The following is a 17,276-nucleotide window of genomic DNA, read 5'->3' as shown; positions in this document are numbered from 1 at the left end:
TAGATCCCAGGTTGTATCAAGTTCGTTTCATTCAACAAATGTTGACATATTTAACAAATGTGAAACAATATGACTTAAAAACTGCTACATGATGTGCTGTACTAACCTAAACTAGTGCTGATGATCAAATGTTCAGAAACGTGGGCATAATATACCCTTGTGTAAGAGGTTGTAGTGAAAAACAAACAAACTCTGTCAATATTTCTATTGTTATCTTTGCGCAGCGGCAGTATCGTAGCCTATGAGGTCTAACTGAGGCGCGATTATTGCTTGTTGAAAACTTTACCCAATACCCCGCCAAAGACGACTTGCAATATAGTCGGCGATGGCAATTTTTGACAGTTTCTAAGGAGACTGATAATATGTTCAAAATAAATTATCCTTCAATTTGTACAGCAATTGGTGTTTGATTACTGAGCGTATTATTCCTATTTTCAAATTATATGTCTGTTTGACCTACTTGACCACTATATTACAGGCACTGCTTGCGTAAAGTATCAGTAATAACACCAAGGTTTTATTAAGTAAGCGACTGTTTTCCATGCTAATGACATGGGCGCTAGTCTACTCACTTCATGTTGTGATTTCGTCCCACAATGCAATGTAGAATCTACAGTGTAGATCCCAGGTTGTATCAAGTCTGTTTCAAGTTTGTTTCATTCAACAAATGTTGACATATTTAACAAATGTGAAACAATATGACTTAAAAAATGCTACATGATGTGCTGTACTAACCTAAACTAGTGCTGATGATAAAATGTTCAGAAACGTGGGCATAATATACCCTTGTGTAAGAGGTTGTAGTGAAAAACAAACAAACTCTGTCAATATTTCTATTGTTATCTTTGCGCAGCGGCAGTATCGTAGCCTATGAGGTCTAACTGAGGCGCGATTATTGCTAGTTGAAAACTTTACCCAATACCCCGCCAAAGACGACTTGCAATATAGTCGGCGATGGCAATTTTTGACAGTTTCTAAGGAGACTGATAATATGTTCAAAATAAATTGTCCTTCAATTTTTACAGCAATTGGTGTTTGTTTACTGAGCGTATTATTCCTAATTTCAAATTATATGTCTGTTTGACCTACTTGACCACTATATTACAGGCACTGCTTGCGTAAAGTATCAGTAATAACACCAAGGTTTTATTAAGTAAGCGACTGTTTTCCATGCTAATGACATGGGCGCTAGTCTACTCACTTCATGTTGTGATTTCGTCCCACAATGCAATGTAGAATCTACAGTGTAGATCCCAGGTTGTATCAAGTCTGTTTCAAGTTTGTTTTTCTTTCAACAAATGTTGACATATTTAACAAATGTGAAACAATATGACTTAAAAAATGCTACATGATGTGCTGTACTAACCTAAACTAGTGCTGATGATAAAATGTTCAGAAACGTGGGCATAATATACCCTTGTGTAAGAGGTTGTAGTGAAAAACAATCAAAATCTGTCAATCTTTCTATCGATATCTTTGCGCAGCGGCAGTATCGTAGCCTATGAGGTCTAACTGAGGCGTGATTATTGCTAGTTGAAAACTTTACCCAATACCCCGCCAAAGACAACTTGCAATATAGTCGGCGATGGCAATTTTTGACAGTTTCTAAGGAGACTGATAATATGTTCAAAATAAATTGTCCTTCAATTTGTACAGCAATTGGTGTTTGATTACTGAGCGTATTATTCCTAATTTCAAATTATCTGTCTGTTTGACCTATTTGACCACTATATTACAGGCACTGCTTGCGTAAAGTATCCATAATAACACCAAGGTTTTATTGAGTAAGCGAGTGTTTTCCATGCTAATGACATGGGCGCTAGTCTACTCACTTCATGTTGTGATTTCGTCCCACAATGCAATGTAGAATCTACAGTGTAGATCCCAGGTTGTATCAAGTTTGTTTCATTCAACAAATGTTGACATATTTAACAAATGTGAAACAATATGACTTAAAAACTGCTACATGATGTGCTGTACTAACCTAAACTAGTGCTGATTATCAAATGTTCAGAAACGTGGGCATAATATACCCTTGTGTAAGAGGTTGTAGTGAAAAACAAACAAACTCTGTCAATATTTCTATTGTTATCTTTGCGCAGCGGCAGTATCGTAGCCTATGAGGTCTAACTGAGGCGCGATTATTGCTAGTTGAAAACTTTACCCAATACCCCGCCAAAGACGACTTGCAATATAGTCGGCGATGGCAATTTTTGACAGTTTCTAAGGAGACTGATAATATGTTCAAAATAAATTATCCTTCAATTTTTACAGCAATTGGTGTTTGTTTACTGAGCGTATTATTCCTAATTTCAAATGATATGTCTGTTTAACCTACTTGACCACTATATTACAGGCACTGCTTGCGTAAAGTATCAGTAATAACACCAAGGTTTTATTAAGTAAGCGAGTCTTTTCCATGCTAATGACATGGGCGCTAGTCTACTCACTTCATGTTGTGATTTCGTCCCACAATGCAATGTAGAATCTACAGTGTAGATCCCAGGTTGTATCAAGTTTGTTTCAAGTTTGTTTCATTCAACAAATGTTGACATATTTAACAAATGTGAAACAATATGACTTAAAAAATGCTACATGATGTGCTGTACTAACCTAAACTAGTGCTGATGATCAAATGTTCAGAAACGTGGGCATAATATACCCTTGTGTAAGAGGTTGTAGTGAAAAACAATCAAAATCTGTCAATCTTTCTATCGATATCTTTGCGCAGCGGCAGTATCGTAGCCTATGAGGTCTAACTGAGGCGTGATTATTGCTAGTTGAAAACTTTACCCAATACCCCGCCAAAGACGACTTGCAATATAGTCGGCGATGGCAATTTTTGACAGTTTCTAAGGAGACTGATAATATGTTCAAAATAAATTGTCCTTCAATTTGTACAGCAATTGGTGTTTGATTACTGAGCGTATTATTCCTAATTTCAAATTATCTGTCTGTTTGACCTATTTGACCACTATATTACAGGCACTGCTTGCGTAAAGTATCCATAATAACACCAAGGTTTTATTGAGTAAGCGAGTGTTTTCCATGCTAATGACATGGGCGCTAGTCTACTCACTTCATGTTGTGATTTCGTCCCACAATGCAATGTAGAATCTACAGTGTAGATCCCAGGTTGTATCAAGTTTGTTTCATTCAACAAATGTTGACATATTTAACAAATGTGAAACAATATGACTTAAAAACTGCTACATGATGTGCTGTACTAACCTAAACTAGTGCTGATTATCAAATGTTCAGAAACGTGGGCATAATATACCCTTGTGTAAGAGGTTGTAGTGAAAAACAAACAAACTCTGTCAATATTTCTATTGTTATCTTTGCGCAGCGGCAGTATCGTAGCCTATGAGGTCTAACTGAGGCGCGATTATTGCTAGTTGAAAACTTTACCCAATACCCCGCCAAAGACGACTTGCAATATAGTCGGCGATGGCAATTTTTGACAGTTTCTAAGGAGACTGATAATATGTTCAAAATAAATTATCCTTCAATTTTTACAGCAATTGGTGTTTGTTTACTGAGCGTATTATTCCTAATTTCAAATGATATGTCTGTTTAACCTACTTGACCACTATATTACAGGCACTGCTTGCGTAAAGTATCAGTAATAACACCAAGGTTTTATTAAGTAAGCGAGTCTTTTCCATGCTAATGACATGGGCGCTAGTCTACTCACTTCATGTTGTGATTTCGTCCCACAATGCAATGTAGAATCTACAGTGTAGATCCCAGGTTGTATCAAGTTTGTTTCAAGTTTGTTTCATTCAACAAATGTTGACATATTTAACAAATGTGAAACAATATGACTTAAAAAATGCTACATGATGTGCTGTACTAACCTAAACTAGTGCTGATGATCAAATGTTCAGAAACGTGGGCATAATATACCCTTGTGTAAGAGGTTGTAGTGAAAAACAATCAAAATCTGTCAATCTTTCTATCGATATCTTTGCGCAGCGGCAGTATCGTAGCCTATGAGGTCTAACTGAGGCGTGATTATTGCTAGTTGAAAACTTTACCCAATACCCCGCCAAAGACGACTTGCAATGTAGTCGGTGATGGCAATTTTTGACAGTTTCTAAGGAGACTGATAATATGTTCAAAATAAATTGTCCTTCAATTTGTACAGCAATTGGTGTTTGATTACTGAGCGTATTATTCCTAATTTCAAATTATCTGTCTGTTTGACCTACTTGACCACTATATTACAGGCACTGCTTGCGTAAAGTATCCGTAATAACACCAAGGTTTTATTGAGTAAGCGAGTGTTTTCCATGCTAATGACATGGGCGCTAGTCTACTCACTTCATGTTGTGATTTCGTCCCACAATGCAATGTAGAATCTACAGTGTAGATCCCAGGTTGTATCAAGTTTGTTTCATTCAACAAATGTTGACATATTTAACAAATGTGAAACAATATGACTTAAAAACTGCTACATGATGTGCTGTACTAACCTAAACTAGTGCTGATGATCAAATGTTCAGAAACGTGGGCATAATATACCCTTGTGTAAGAGGTTGTAGTGAAAAACAAACAAACTCTGTCAATATTTCTATTGTTTTCTTTGCGCAGCGGCAGTATCGTAGCCTATGAGGTCTAACTGAGGCGCGATTATTGCTAGTTGAAAACTTTACCCAATACCCCGCCAAAGACGACTTGCAATATAGTCGGCGATGGCAATTTTTGACAGTTTCTAAGGAGACTGATAATATGTTCAAAATAAATTGTCCTTCAATTTTTACAGCAATTGGTGTTTGTTTACTGAGCGTATTATTCCTAATTTCAAATTATATGTCTGTTTGACCTACTTGACCACTATATTACAGGCACTGCTTGCGTAAAGTATCAGTAATAACACCAAGGTTTTATTAAGTAAGCGACTGTTTTCCATGCTAATGACATGGGCGCTAGTCTACTCACTTCATGTTGTGATTTCATCCCACAATGCAATGTAGAATCTACAGTGTAGATCCCAGGTTGTATCAAGTCTGTTTCAAGTTTGTTTCATTCAACAAATGTTGACATATTTAACAAATGTGAAACAATATGACTTAAAAAATGCTACATGATGTGCTGTACTAACCTAAACTAGTGCTGATGATCAAATGTTCAGAAACGTGGGCATAATATACCCTTGTGTAAGAGGTTGTAGTGAAAAACAAACAAACTCTGTCAATATTTCTATTGTTATCTTTGCGCAGCGGCAGTATCGTAGCCTATGAGGTCTAACTGAGGCGCGATTATTGCTAGTTGAAAACTTTACCCAATACCCCGCCAAAGACGACTTGCAATATAGTCGGCGATGGCAATTTTTGACAGTTTCTAAGGAGACTGATAATATGTTCAAAATAAATTGTCCTTCAATTTTTACAGCAATTGGTGTTTGTTTACTGAGCGTATTATTCCTAATTTCAAATTATATGTCTGTTTGACCTACTTGACCACTATATTACAGGCACTGCTTGCGTAAAGTATCAGTAATAACACCAAGGTTTTATTAAGTAAGCGACTGTTTTCCATGCTAATGACATGGGCGCTAGTCTACTCACTTCATGTTGTGATTTCGTCCCACAATGCAATGTAGAATCTACAGTGTAGATCCCAGGTTGTATCAAGTCTGTTTCAAGTTTGTTTCATTCAACAAATGTTGACATATTTAACAAATGTGAAACAATATGACTTAAAAAATGCTACATGATGTGCTGTACTAACCTAAACTAGTGCTGATGATAAAATGTTCAGAAACGTGGGCATAATATACCCTTGTGTAAGAGGTTGTAGTGAAAAACAAACAAACTCTGTCAATATTTCTATTGTTATCTTTGCGCAGCGGCAGTATCGTAGCCTATGAGGTCTAACTGAGGCGCGATTATTGCTAGTTGAAAACTTTACCCAATACCCCGCCAAAGACGACTTGCAATATAGTCGGCGATGGCAATTTTTGACAGTTTCTAAGGAGACTGATAATATGTTCAAAATAAATTGTCCTTCAATTTTTACAGCAATTGGTGTTTGTTTACTGAGCGTATTATTCCTAATTTCAAATTATATGTCTGTTTGACCTACTTGACCACTATATTACAGGCACTGCTTGCGTAAAGTATCAGTAATAACACCAAGGTTTTATTAAGTAAGCGACTGTTTTCCATGCTAATGACATGGGCGCTAGTCTACTCACTTCATGTTGTGATTTCGTCCCACAATGCAATGTAGAATCTACAGTGTAGATCCCAGGTTGTATCAAGTCTGTTTCAAGTTTGTTTCATTCAACAAATGTTGACATATTTAACAAATGTGAAACAATATGACTTAAAAAATGCTACATGATGTGCTGTACTAACCTAAACTAGTGCTGATGATAAAATGTTCAGAAACGTGGGCATAATATACCCTTGTGTAAGAGGTTGTAGTGAAAAACAATCAAAATCTGTCAATCTTTCTATCGATATCTTTGCGCAGCGGCAGTATCGTAGCCTATGAGGTCTAACTGAGGCGTGATTATTGCTAGTTGAAAACTTTACCCAATACCCCGCCAAAGACGACTTGCAATATAGTCGGCGATGGCAATTTTTGACAGTTTCTAAGGAGACTGATAATATGTTCAAAATAAATTGTCCTTCAATTTGTACAGTAATTGGTGTTTGATTACTGAGCGTATTATTCCTAATTTCAAATTATCTGTCTGTTTGACCTATTTGACCACTATATTACAGGCACTGCTTGCGTAAAGTATCCATAATAACACCAAGGTTTTATTGAGTAAGCGAGTGTTTTCCATGCTAATGACATGGGCGCTAGTCTACTCACTTCATGTTGTGATTTCGTCCCACAATGCAATGTAGAATCTACAGTGTAGATCCCAGGTTGTATCAAGTCTGTTTCAAGTTTGTTTCATTCAACAAATGTTGACATATTTAACAAATGTGAAACAATATGACTTAAAAAATGCTACATGATGTGCTGTACTAACCTAAACTAGTGCTGATGATAAAATGTTCAGAAACGTGGGCATAATATACCCTTGTGTAAGAGGTTGTAGTGAAAAACAATCAAAATCTGTCAATCTTTCTATCGATATCTTTGCGCAGCGGCAGTATCGTAGCCTATGAGGTCTAACTGAGGCGTGATTATTGCTAGTTGAAAACTTTACCCAATACCCCGCCAAAGACGACTTGCAATATAGTCGGCGATGGCAATTTTTGACAGTTTCTAAGGAGACTGATAATATGTTCAAAATAAATTGTCCTTCAATTTGTACAGTAATTGGTGTTTGATTACTGAGCGTATTATTCCTAATTTCAAATTATCTGTCTGTTTGACCTATTTGACCACTATATTACAGGCACTGCTTGCGTAAAGTATCCATAATAACACCAAGGTTTTATTGAGTAAGCGAGTGTTTTCCATGCTAATGACATGGGCGCTAGTCTACTCACTTCATGTTGTGATTTCGTCCCACAATGCAATGTAGAATCTACAGTGTAGATCCCAGGTTGTATCAAGTTTGTTTCATTCAACAAATGTTGACATATTTAACAAATGTGAAACAATATGACTTAAAAACTGCTACATGATGTGCTGTACTAACCTAAACTAGTGCTGATTATCAAATGTTCAGAAACGTGGGCATAATATACCCTTGTGTAAGAGGTTGTAGTGAAAAACAAACAAACTCTGTCAATATTTCTATTGTTATCTTTGCGCAGCGGCAGTATCGTAGCCTATGAGGTCTAACTGAGGCGCGATTATTGCTAGTTGAAAACTTTACCCAATACCCCGCCAAAGACGACTTGCAATATAGTCGGCGATGGCAATTTTTGACAGTTTCTAAGGAGACTGATAATATGTTCAAAATAAATTATCCTTCAATTTTTACAGCAATTGGTGTTTGTTTACTGAGCGTATTATTCCTAATTTCAAATGATATGTCTGTTTAACCTACTTGACCACTATATTACAGGCACTGCTTGCGTAAAGTATCAGTAATAACACCAAGGTTTTATTAAGTAAGCAAGTCTTTTCCATGCTAATGACATGGGCGCTAGTCTACTCACTTCATGTTGTGATTTCGTCCCACAATGCAATGTAGAATCTACAGTGTAGATCCCAGGTTGTATCAAGTTTGTTTCAAGTTTGTTTCATTCAACAAATGTTGACATATTTAACAAATGTGAAACAATATGACTTAAAAAATGCTACATGATGTGCTGTACTAACCTAAACTAGTGCTGATGATCAAATGTTCAGAAACGTGGGCATAATATACCCTTGTGTAAGAGGTTGTAGTGAAAAACAATCAAAATCTGTCAATCTTTCTATCGATATCTTTGCGCAGCGGCAGTATCGTAGCCTATGAGGTCTAACTGAGGCGTGATTATTGCTAGTTGAAAACTTTACCCAATACCCCGCCAAAGACGACTTGCAATATAGTCGGTGATGGCAATTTTTGACAGTTTCTAAGGAGACTGATAATATGTTCAAAATAAATTGTCCTTCAATTTGTACAGCAATTGGTGTTTGATTACTGAGCGTATTATTCCTAATTTCAAATTATCTGTCTGTTTGACCTACTTGACCACTATATTACAGGCACTGCTTGCGTAAAGTATCCGTAATAACACCAAGGTTTTATTGAGTAAGCGAGTGTTTTCCATGCTAATGACATGGGCGCTAGTCTACTCACTTCATGTTGTGATTTCGTCCCACAATGCAATGTAGAATCTACAGTGTAGATCCCAGGTTGTATCAAGTTTGTTTCATTCAACAAATGTTGACATATTTAACAAATGTGAAACAATATGACTTAAAAACTGCTACATGATGTGCTGTACTAACCTAAACTAGTGCTGATTATCAAATGTTCAGAAACGTGGGCATAATATACCCTTGTGTAAGAGGTTGTAGTGAAAAACAAACAAACTCTGTCAATATTTCTATTGTTATCTTTGCGCAGCGGCAGTATCGTAGCCTATGAGGTCTAACTGAGGCGCGATTATTGCTAGTTGAAAACTTTACCCAATACCCCGCCAAAGACGACTTGCAATATAGTCGGCGATGGCAATTTTTGACAGTTTCTAAGGAGACTGATAATATGTTCAAAATAAATTATCCTTCAATTTTTACAGTAATTGGTGTTTGTTTACTGAGCGTATTATTCCTAATTTCAAATTATATGTCTGTTTGACCTACTTGACCACTATATTACAGGCACTGCTTGCGTAAAGTATCAGTAATAACACCAAGGTTTTATTAAGTAAGCGAGTGTTTTCCATGCTATTGACATGGGCGCTAGTCTACTCACTTCATGTTGTGATTTCGTCCCACAATGCAATGTAGAATCTACAGTGTAGATCCCAGGTTGTATCAAGTTTGTTTCAAGTTTGTTTCATTCAACAAATGTTGACATATTTAACAAATGTGAAACAATATGACTTAAAAAATGCTACATGATGTGCTGTACTAACCTAAACTAGTGCTGATGATCAAATGTTCAGAAACGTGGGCATAATATACCCTTGTGTAAGAGGTTGTAGTGAAAAACAATCAAAATCTGTCAATCTTTCTATCGATATCTTTGCGCAGCGGCAGTATCGTAGCCTATGAGGTCTAACTGAGGCGTGATTATTGCTAGTTGAAAACTTTACCCAATACCCCGCCAAAGACGACTTGCAATATAGTCGGCGATGGCAATTTTTGACAGTTTCTAAGGAGACTGATAATATGTTCAAAATAAATTGTCGTTCAATTTGTACAGCAATTGGTGTTTGATTACTGAGCGTATTATTCCTAATTTCAAATTATCTGTCTGTTTGACCTACTTGACCACTATATTACAGGCACTGCTTGCGTAAAGTATCCGTAATAACACCAAGGTTTTATTGAGTAAGCGAGTGTTTTCCATGCTAATGACATGGGCGCTAGTCTACTCACTTCATGTTGTGATTTCGTCCCACAATGCAATGTAGAATCTACAGTGTAGATCCCAGGTTGTATCAAGTTTGTTTCATTCAACAAATGTTGACATATTTAACAAATGTGAAACAATATGACTTAAAAACTGCTACATGATGTGCTCTACTAACCTAAACTAGTGCTGATGATCAAATGTTCAGAAACGTGGGCATAATATACCCTTGTGTAAGAGCATGTAGTGAAAAACAAACAAACTCTGTCAATATCTCTATCGTTATCTTTGCGCAGCGGCAGTATCGTAGCCTATGAGGTCTAACTGAGGCGCGATTATTGCTAGTTGAAAACTTTACCCAATACCCCGCCAAAGACGACTTGCAATATAGTCGGCGATGGCAATTTTTGACAGTTTCTAAGGAGACTGATAATATGTTCAAAATAAATTATCCTTCAATTTGTACAGCAATGGGTGTTTGATTACTGAGCGTATTATTCCTAATTTCAAATTATCTGTCTGTTTGACCTACTTGACCACTATATTACAGGCACTGTTTGCGTAAAGTATCAGTAATAACACCAAGGTTTTATTAAGTAAGCGAGTGTTTTCCATGCTATTGACATGGGCGCTAGTCTACTCACTACATGTTGTGATTTCGTCCCACAATGCAATGTAGAATCTACAGTGTAGATCCCAGGTTGTATCAAGTTTGTTTCATTCAACAAATGTTGACATATTTAACAAATGTGAAACAATATGACTTAAAAACTGCTACATGATGTGCTGTACTAACCTAAACTAGTGCTGATGATCAAATGTTCAGAAACGTGGGCATAATATACCCTTGTGTAAGAGGTTGTAGTGAAAAACAAACAAACTCTGTCAATATTTCTATTGTTATCTTTGCGCAGCGGCAGTATCGTAGCCTATGAGGTCTAACTGAGGCGCGATTATTGCTAGTTGAAAACTTTACCCAATACCCCGCCAAAGACGACTTGCAATATAGTCGGCGATGGCAATTTTTGACAGTTTCTAAGGAGACTGATAATATGTTCAAAATAAATTGTCCTTCAATTTTTACAGCAATTGGTGTTTGTTTACTGAGCGTATTATTCCTAATTTCAAATTATATGTCTGTTTGACCTACTTGACCACTATATTACAGGCACTGCTTGCGTAAAGTATCAGTAATAACACCAAGGTTTTATTAAGTAAGCGACTGTTTTCCATGCTAATGACATGGGCGCTAGTCTACTCACTTCATGTTGTGATTTCGTCCCACAATGCAATGTAGAATCTACAGTGTAGATCCCAGGTTGTATCAAGTCTGTTTCAAGTTTGTTTCATTCAACAAATGTTGACATATTTAACAAATGTGAAACAATATGACTTAAAAACTGCTACATGATGTGCTGTACTAACCTAAACTAGTGCTGATGATCAAATGTTCAGAAACGTGGGCATAATATACCCTTGTGTAAGAGGTTGTAGTGAAAAACAAACAAACTCTGTCAATATTTCTATTGTTATCTTTGCGCAGCGGCAGTATCGTAGCCTATGAGGTCTAACTGAGGCGCGATTATTGCTAGTTGAAAACTTTACCCAATACCCCGCCAAAGACGACTTGCAATATAGTCGGCGATGGCAATTTTTGACAGTTTCTAAGGAGACTGATAATATGTTCAAAATAAATTATCCTTCAATTTTTACAGTAATTGGTGCTTGTTTACTGAGCGTATTATTCCTAATTTCAAATTATCTGTCTGTTTGACCTACTTGACCACTATATTACAGGCACTGCTTGCGTAAAGTATCAGTAATAACACCAAGGTTTTATTAAGTAAGCGAGTGTTTTCCATGCTATTGACATGGGCGCTAGTCTACTCACTTCATGTTGTGATTTCGTCCCACAATGCAATGTAGAATCTACAGTGTAGATCCCAGGTTGTATCAAGTTTGTTTCATTCAACAAATGTTGACATATTTAACAAATGTGAAACAATATGACTTAAAAACTGCTACATGATGTGCTGTACTAACCTAAACTAGTGCTGATGATCAAATGTTCAGAAACGTGGGCATAATATACCCTTGTGTAAGAGGTTGTAGTGAAAAACAAACAAACTCTGTCAATCTTTCTATCGTTATCTTTGCGCAGCGGCAGTATCGTAGCCTATGAGGTCTAACTGAGGCGCGATTATTGCTAGTTGAAAACTTTACCCAATACCCCGCCAAAGACGACTTGCAATATAGTCGGCGATGGCAATTTTTGACAGTTTCTAAGGAGACTGATAATATGTTCAAAATAAATTATCCTTCAATTTTTACAGTAATTGGTGCTTGTTTACTGAGCGTATTATTCCTAATTTCAAATTATCTGTCTGTTTGACCTACTTGACCACTATATTACAGGCACTGCTTGCGTAAAGTATCAGTAATAACACCAAGGTTTTATTAAGTAAGCGAGTGTTTTCCATGCTATTGACATGGGCGCTAGTCTACTCACTTCATGTTGTGATTTCGTCCCACAATGCAATGTAGAATCTACAGTGTAGATCCCAGGTTGTATCAAGTTTGTTTCATTCAACAAATGTTGACATATTTAACAAATGTGAAACAATATGACTTAAAAACTGCTACATGATGTGCTGTACTAACCTAAACTAGTGCTGATGATCAAATGTTCAGAAACGTGGGCATAATATACCCTTGTGTAAGAGGTTGTAGTGAAAAACAAACAAACTCTGTCAATCTTTCTATCGTTATCTTTGCGCAGCGGCAGTATCGTAGCCTATGAGGTCTAACTGAGGCGCGATTATTGCTAGTTGAAAACTTTACCCAATACCCCGCCAAAGACGACTTGCAATATAGTCGGCGATGGCAATTTTTGACAGTTTCTAAGGAGACTGATAATATGTTCAAAATAAATTATCCTTCAATTTTTACAGTAATTGGTGCTTGTTTACTGAGCGTATTATTCCTAATTTCAAATTATCTGTCTGTTTGACCTACTTGACCACTATATTACAGGCACTGCTTGCGTAAAGTATCAGTAATAACACCAAGGTTTTATTAAGTAAGCGAGTGTTTTCCATGCTATTGACATGGGCGCTAGTCTACTCACTTCATGTTGTGATTTCGTCCCACAATGCAATGTAGAATCTACAGTGTAGATCCCAGGTTGTATCAAGTTTGTTTCATTCAACAAATGTTGACATATTTAACAAATGTGAAACAATATGACTTAAAAACTGCTACATGATGTGCTGTACTAACCTAAACTAGTGCTGATGATCAAATGTTCAGAAACGTGGGCATAATATACCCTTGTGTAAGAGGTTGTAGTGAAAAACAAACAAACTCTGTCAATCTTTCTATCGTTATCTTTGCGCAGCGGCAGTATCGTAGCCTATGAGGTCTAACTGAGGCGCGATTATTGCTAGTTGAAAACTTTACCCAATACCCCGCCAAAGACGACTTGCAATATAGTCGGCGATGGCAATTTTTGACAGTTTCTAAGGAGACTGATAATATGTTCAAAATAAATTATCCTTCAATTTTTACAGTAATTGGTGCTTGTTTACTGAGCGTATTATTCCTAATTTCAAATTATATGTCTGTTTGACCTACTTGACCACTATATTACAGGCACTGCTTGCGTAAAGTATCAGTAATAACACCAAGGTTTTATTAAGTAAGCGAGTGTTTTCCATGCTATTGACATGGGCGCTAGTCTACTCACTTCATGTTGTGATTTCGTCCCACAATGCAATGTAGAATCTACAGTGTAGATCCCAGGTTGTATCAAGTTTGTTTCATTCAACAAATGTTGACATATTTAACAAATGTGAAACAATATGACTTAAAAAATGCTACATGATGTGCTGTACTAACCTAAACTAGTGCTGATGATCAAATGTTCAGAAACGTGGGCATAATATACCCTTGTGTAAGAGGTTGTAGTGAAAAACAAACAAACTCTGTCAATCTTTCTATCTTTATCTTTGCGCAGCGGCAGTATCGTAGCCTATGAGGTCTAACTGAGGCGCGATTATTGCTAGTTGAAAACTTTACCCAATACCCCGCCAAAGACGACTTGCAATATAGTCGGCGATGGCAATTTTTGACAGTTTCTAAGGAGACTGATAATATGTTCAAAATAAATTGTCCTTCAATTTGTACAGAAAGTGGTGTTTGATTACTGAGCGTATAATCCTAATTTCAAATTATCTGTCTGTTTGACCTACTTGACCACTATATTACAGGCACTGCTTGCGTAAAGTATCCGTATTAACACCAAGGTTTTATTGAGTAAGCGAGTGTTTTCCATGCTAATGACATGGGCGCTAGTCTACTCACTTCATGTTGTGATTTCGTCCCACAATGCAATGTAGAATCTACAGTGTAGATCCCAGGTTGTATGAAGTTTGTTTCATTCAACAAATGTTGACATATTTAACAAATGTGAAACAATATGACTTAAAAAATGCTACATGATGTGCTGTACTAACCTAAACTAGTGCTGATGATCAAATGTTCAGAAACGTGGGCATAATATACCCTTGTGTAAGAGGTTGTAGTGAAAAACAAACAAACTCTGTCAATCTTTCTATCCTTATCTTTGCGCAGCGGCAGTATCGTAGCCTATGAGGTCTAACTGAGGCGCGATTATTGCTAGTTGAAAACTTTACCCAATACCCCGCCAAAGACGACTTGCAATATAGTCGGCGATGGCAATTTTTGACAGTTTCTAAGGAGACTGATAATATGTTCAAAATATAATGTTCTTCAATTTGTACAGCAAGTGGTGTTTGATTACTGAGCGTATTATTCCTAATTTCAAATTATCTGTCTGTTTGACCTACTTGACCACTATATTACAGGCACTGCTTGCGTAAAGTATCCGTAATAACACCAAGGTTTTATTGAGTAAGCGAGTGTTTTCCATGCTAATGACATGGGCGCTAGTCTACTCACTTCATGTTGTGATTTCGTCCCACAATGCAATGTAGAATCTACAGTGTAGATCCCAGGTTGTATCAAGTTTGTTTCATTCAACAAATGTTGACATATTTAACAAATGTGAAACAATATGACTTAAAAACTGCTACATGATGTGCTGTACTAACCTAAACTAGTGCTGATGATCAAATGTTCAGAAACGTGGGCATAATATACCCTTGTGTAAGAGGTTGTAGTGAAAAACAAACAAACTCTGTCAATATTTCTATTGTTATCTTTGCGCAGCGGCAGTATCGTAGCCTATGAGGTCTAACTGAGGCGCGATTATTGCTAGTTGAAAACTTTACCCAATACCCCGCCAAAGACGACTTGCAATATAGTCGGCGATGGCAATTTTTGACAGTTTCTAAGGAGACTGATAATATGTTCAAAATAAATTATCCTTCAATTTTTACAGTAATTGGTGCTTGTTTACTGAGCGTATTATTCCTAATTTCAAATTATATGTCTGTTTGACCTACTTGACCACTATATTACAGGCACTGCTTGCGTAAAGTATCAGTAATAACACCAAGGTTTTATTAAGTAAGCGAGTGTTTTCCATGCTATTGACATGGGCGCTAGTCTACTCACTTCATGTTGTGATTTCGTCCCACAATGCAATGTAGAATCTACAGTGTAGATCCCAGGTTGTATCAAGTTGGTTTCATTCAACAAATGTTGACATATTTAACAAATGTGAAACAATATGACTTAAAAACTGCTACATGATGTGCTGTACTAACCTAAACTAGTGCTGATGATCAAATGTTCAGAAACGTGGGCATAATATACCCTTGTGTAAGAGGTTGTAGTGAAAAACAAACAAACTCTGTCAATCTTTCTATCGTTATCTTTGCGCAGCGGCAGTATCGTAGCCTATGAGGTCTAACTGAGGCGCGATTATTGCTAGTTGAAAACTTTACCCAATACCCCGCCAAAGACGACTTGCAATATAGTCGGCGATGGCAATTTTTGACAGTTTCTAAGGAGACTGATAATATGTTCAAAATAAATTATCCTTCAATTTTTACAGTAATTGGTGCTTGTTTACTGAGCGTATTATTCCTAATTTCAAATTATATGTCTGTTTGACCTACTTGACCACTATATTACAGGCACTGCTTGCGTAAAGTATCAGTAATAACACCAAGGTTTTATTAAGTAAGCGAGTGTTTTCCATGCTATTGACATGGGCGCTAGTCTACTCACTTCATGTTGTGATTTCGTCCCACAATGCAATGTAGAATCTACAGTGTAGATCCCAGGTTGTATCAAGTTTGTTTCATTCAACAAATGTTGACATATTTAACAAATGTGAAACAATATGACTTAAAAACTGCTACATGATGTGCTGTACTAACCTAAACTAGTGCTGATGATCAAATGTTCAGAAACGTGGGCATAATATACCCTTGTGTAAGAGGTTGTAGTGAAAAACAAACAAACTCTGTCAATCTTTCTATCGTTATCTTTGCGCAGCGGCAGTATCGTAGCCTATGAGGTCTAACTGAGGCGCGATTATTGCTAGTTGAAAACTTTACCCAATACCCCGCCAAAGACGACTTGCAATATAGTCGGCGATGGCAATTTTTGACAGTTTCTAAGGAGACTGATAATATGTTCAAAATAAATTGTCCTTCAATTTGTACAGCAAGTGGTGTTTGATTACTGAGCGTATAATCCTAATTTCAAATTATCTGTCTGTTTGACCTACTTGACCACTATATTACAGGCACTGCTTGCGTAAAGTATCCGTATTAACACCAAGGTTTTATTGAGTAAGCGAGTGTTTTCCATGCTAATGACATGGGCGCTAGTCTACTCACTTCATGTTGTGATTTCGTCCCACAATGCAATGTAGAATCTACAGTGTAGATCCCAGGTTGTATGAAGTTTGTTTCATTCAACAAATGTTGACATATTTAACAAATGTGAAACAATATGACTTAAAAAATGCTACATGATGTGCTGTACTAACCTAAACTAGTGCTGATGATCAAATGTTCAGAAACGTGGGCATAATATACCCTTGTGTAAGAGGTTGTAGTGAAAAACAAACAAACTCTGTCAATCTTTCTATCGTTATCTTTGCGCAGCGGCAGTATCGTAGCGTATGAGGTCTAACTGAGGCGCGATTATTGCTAGTTGAAAACTTTACCCAATACCCCGCCAAAGACGACTTGCAATATAGTCGGCGATGGCAATTTTTGACAGTTTCTAAGGAGACTGATAATATGTTCAAAATAAAATGTCCTTCAATTTGTACAGCAAGTGGTGTTTGATTACTGAGCGTATTATTCCTAATTTCAAATTATCTGTCTGTTTGACCTACTTGACCACT

At 36.8% G+C, this 17,276-nt stretch overlaps 28 non-coding genes across 28 annotated transcripts; all 28 read left to right on the top strand.

The window, feature by feature from the left end:
- The first annotated feature begins 212 nt into the window (after nucleotides 1-212).
- LOC132465282 (U4 spliceosomal RNA) lies at nucleotides 213-354 on the top strand. The gene has a single exon (XR_009527516.1). It is a non-coding gene; the product is annotated as a U4 spliceosomal RNA (small nuclear RNA).
- A 487-nt stretch (nucleotides 355-841) lies between these two features.
- On the top strand, nucleotides 842-983 carry LOC132465253 (U4 spliceosomal RNA). The gene has a single exon (XR_009527490.1). It is a non-coding gene; the product is annotated as a U4 spliceosomal RNA (small nuclear RNA).
- Nucleotides 984-1,472: 489 nt separating this feature from the next.
- Nucleotides 1,473-1,614, top strand: LOC132465291 (U4 spliceosomal RNA). Its single transcript, XR_009527525.1, has one exon. It is a non-coding gene; the product is annotated as a U4 spliceosomal RNA (small nuclear RNA).
- A 476-nt stretch (nucleotides 1,615-2,090) lies between these two features.
- On the top strand, nucleotides 2,091-2,232 carry LOC132465252 (U4 spliceosomal RNA). Its single transcript, XR_009527489.1, has one exon. It is a non-coding gene; the product is annotated as a U4 spliceosomal RNA (small nuclear RNA).
- Nucleotides 2,233-2,719: 487 nt separating this feature from the next.
- On the top strand, nucleotides 2,720-2,861 carry LOC132465276 (U4 spliceosomal RNA). Its single transcript, XR_009527510.1, has one exon. It is a non-coding gene; the product is annotated as a U4 spliceosomal RNA (small nuclear RNA).
- A 476-nt stretch (nucleotides 2,862-3,337) lies between these two features.
- Nucleotides 3,338-3,479, top strand: LOC132465251 (U4 spliceosomal RNA). Its single transcript, XR_009527488.1, has one exon. It is a non-coding gene; the product is annotated as a U4 spliceosomal RNA (small nuclear RNA).
- A 487-nt stretch (nucleotides 3,480-3,966) lies between these two features.
- LOC132465289 (U4 spliceosomal RNA) lies at nucleotides 3,967-4,108 on the top strand. Its single transcript, XR_009527523.1, has one exon. It is a non-coding gene; the product is annotated as a U4 spliceosomal RNA (small nuclear RNA).
- Nucleotides 4,109-4,584: 476 nt separating this feature from the next.
- Nucleotides 4,585-4,726, top strand: LOC132465286 (U4 spliceosomal RNA). Its single transcript, XR_009527520.1, has one exon. It is a non-coding gene; the product is annotated as a U4 spliceosomal RNA (small nuclear RNA).
- Nucleotides 4,727-5,213: 487 nt separating this feature from the next.
- On the top strand, nucleotides 5,214-5,355 carry LOC132465356 (U4 spliceosomal RNA). The gene has a single exon (XR_009527585.1). It is a non-coding gene; the product is annotated as a U4 spliceosomal RNA (small nuclear RNA).
- A 487-nt stretch (nucleotides 5,356-5,842) lies between these two features.
- Nucleotides 5,843-5,984, top strand: LOC132465355 (U4 spliceosomal RNA). Its single transcript, XR_009527584.1, has one exon. It is a non-coding gene; the product is annotated as a U4 spliceosomal RNA (small nuclear RNA).
- Nucleotides 5,985-6,471: 487 nt separating this feature from the next.
- Nucleotides 6,472-6,613, top strand: LOC132465275 (U4 spliceosomal RNA). The gene has a single exon (XR_009527509.1). It is a non-coding gene; the product is annotated as a U4 spliceosomal RNA (small nuclear RNA).
- A 487-nt stretch (nucleotides 6,614-7,100) lies between these two features.
- On the top strand, nucleotides 7,101-7,242 carry LOC132465274 (U4 spliceosomal RNA). The gene has a single exon (XR_009527508.1). It is a non-coding gene; the product is annotated as a U4 spliceosomal RNA (small nuclear RNA).
- A 476-nt stretch (nucleotides 7,243-7,718) lies between these two features.
- Nucleotides 7,719-7,860, top strand: LOC132465354 (U4 spliceosomal RNA). Its single transcript, XR_009527583.1, has one exon. It is a non-coding gene; the product is annotated as a U4 spliceosomal RNA (small nuclear RNA).
- A 487-nt stretch (nucleotides 7,861-8,347) lies between these two features.
- On the top strand, nucleotides 8,348-8,489 carry LOC132465287 (U4 spliceosomal RNA). Its single transcript, XR_009527521.1, has one exon. It is a non-coding gene; the product is annotated as a U4 spliceosomal RNA (small nuclear RNA).
- A 476-nt stretch (nucleotides 8,490-8,965) lies between these two features.
- On the top strand, nucleotides 8,966-9,107 carry LOC132465353 (U4 spliceosomal RNA). Its single transcript, XR_009527582.1, has one exon. It is a non-coding gene; the product is annotated as a U4 spliceosomal RNA (small nuclear RNA).
- Nucleotides 9,108-9,594: 487 nt separating this feature from the next.
- Nucleotides 9,595-9,736, top strand: LOC132465273 (U4 spliceosomal RNA). The gene has a single exon (XR_009527507.1). It is a non-coding gene; the product is annotated as a U4 spliceosomal RNA (small nuclear RNA).
- A 476-nt stretch (nucleotides 9,737-10,212) lies between these two features.
- On the top strand, nucleotides 10,213-10,354 carry LOC132465352 (U4 spliceosomal RNA). The gene has a single exon (XR_009527581.1). It is a non-coding gene; the product is annotated as a U4 spliceosomal RNA (small nuclear RNA).
- Nucleotides 10,355-10,830: 476 nt separating this feature from the next.
- LOC132465350 (U4 spliceosomal RNA) lies at nucleotides 10,831-10,972 on the top strand. Its single transcript, XR_009527580.1, has one exon. It is a non-coding gene; the product is annotated as a U4 spliceosomal RNA (small nuclear RNA).
- Nucleotides 10,973-11,459: 487 nt separating this feature from the next.
- Nucleotides 11,460-11,601, top strand: LOC132465349 (U4 spliceosomal RNA). The gene has a single exon (XR_009527579.1). It is a non-coding gene; the product is annotated as a U4 spliceosomal RNA (small nuclear RNA).
- A 476-nt stretch (nucleotides 11,602-12,077) lies between these two features.
- LOC132465348 (U4 spliceosomal RNA) lies at nucleotides 12,078-12,219 on the top strand. Its single transcript, XR_009527578.1, has one exon. It is a non-coding gene; the product is annotated as a U4 spliceosomal RNA (small nuclear RNA).
- A 476-nt stretch (nucleotides 12,220-12,695) lies between these two features.
- Nucleotides 12,696-12,837, top strand: LOC132465347 (U4 spliceosomal RNA). The gene has a single exon (XR_009527577.1). It is a non-coding gene; the product is annotated as a U4 spliceosomal RNA (small nuclear RNA).
- A 476-nt stretch (nucleotides 12,838-13,313) lies between these two features.
- LOC132465346 (U4 spliceosomal RNA) lies at nucleotides 13,314-13,455 on the top strand. Its single transcript, XR_009527576.1, has one exon. It is a non-coding gene; the product is annotated as a U4 spliceosomal RNA (small nuclear RNA).
- A 476-nt stretch (nucleotides 13,456-13,931) lies between these two features.
- On the top strand, nucleotides 13,932-14,073 carry LOC132465345 (U4 spliceosomal RNA). Its single transcript, XR_009527575.1, has one exon. It is a non-coding gene; the product is annotated as a U4 spliceosomal RNA (small nuclear RNA).
- Nucleotides 14,074-14,548: 475 nt separating this feature from the next.
- On the top strand, nucleotides 14,549-14,690 carry LOC132465344 (U4 spliceosomal RNA). Its single transcript, XR_009527574.1, has one exon. It is a non-coding gene; the product is annotated as a U4 spliceosomal RNA (small nuclear RNA).
- Nucleotides 14,691-15,166: 476 nt separating this feature from the next.
- LOC132465343 (U4 spliceosomal RNA) lies at nucleotides 15,167-15,308 on the top strand. Its single transcript, XR_009527573.1, has one exon. It is a non-coding gene; the product is annotated as a U4 spliceosomal RNA (small nuclear RNA).
- A 476-nt stretch (nucleotides 15,309-15,784) lies between these two features.
- Nucleotides 15,785-15,926, top strand: LOC132465342 (U4 spliceosomal RNA). The gene has a single exon (XR_009527572.1). It is a non-coding gene; the product is annotated as a U4 spliceosomal RNA (small nuclear RNA).
- A 476-nt stretch (nucleotides 15,927-16,402) lies between these two features.
- Nucleotides 16,403-16,544, top strand: LOC132465341 (U4 spliceosomal RNA). Its single transcript, XR_009527571.1, has one exon. It is a non-coding gene; the product is annotated as a U4 spliceosomal RNA (small nuclear RNA).
- A 475-nt stretch (nucleotides 16,545-17,019) lies between these two features.
- LOC132465292 (U4 spliceosomal RNA) lies at nucleotides 17,020-17,161 on the top strand. The gene has a single exon (XR_009527526.1). It is a non-coding gene; the product is annotated as a U4 spliceosomal RNA (small nuclear RNA).
- The last annotated feature ends 115 nt before the right edge of the window (nucleotides 17,162-17,276 follow it).

This window comes from Gadus macrocephalus, chromosome 9 (assembly GCF_031168955.1).
Source record: "Gadus macrocephalus chromosome 9, ASM3116895v1".
In the NCBI taxonomy this organism is placed as follows: Eukaryota; Metazoa; Chordata; class Actinopteri; order Gadiformes; family Gadidae; genus Gadus; species Gadus macrocephalus.
This window is presented reverse-complemented; position numbering and strand designations above follow the sequence as displayed.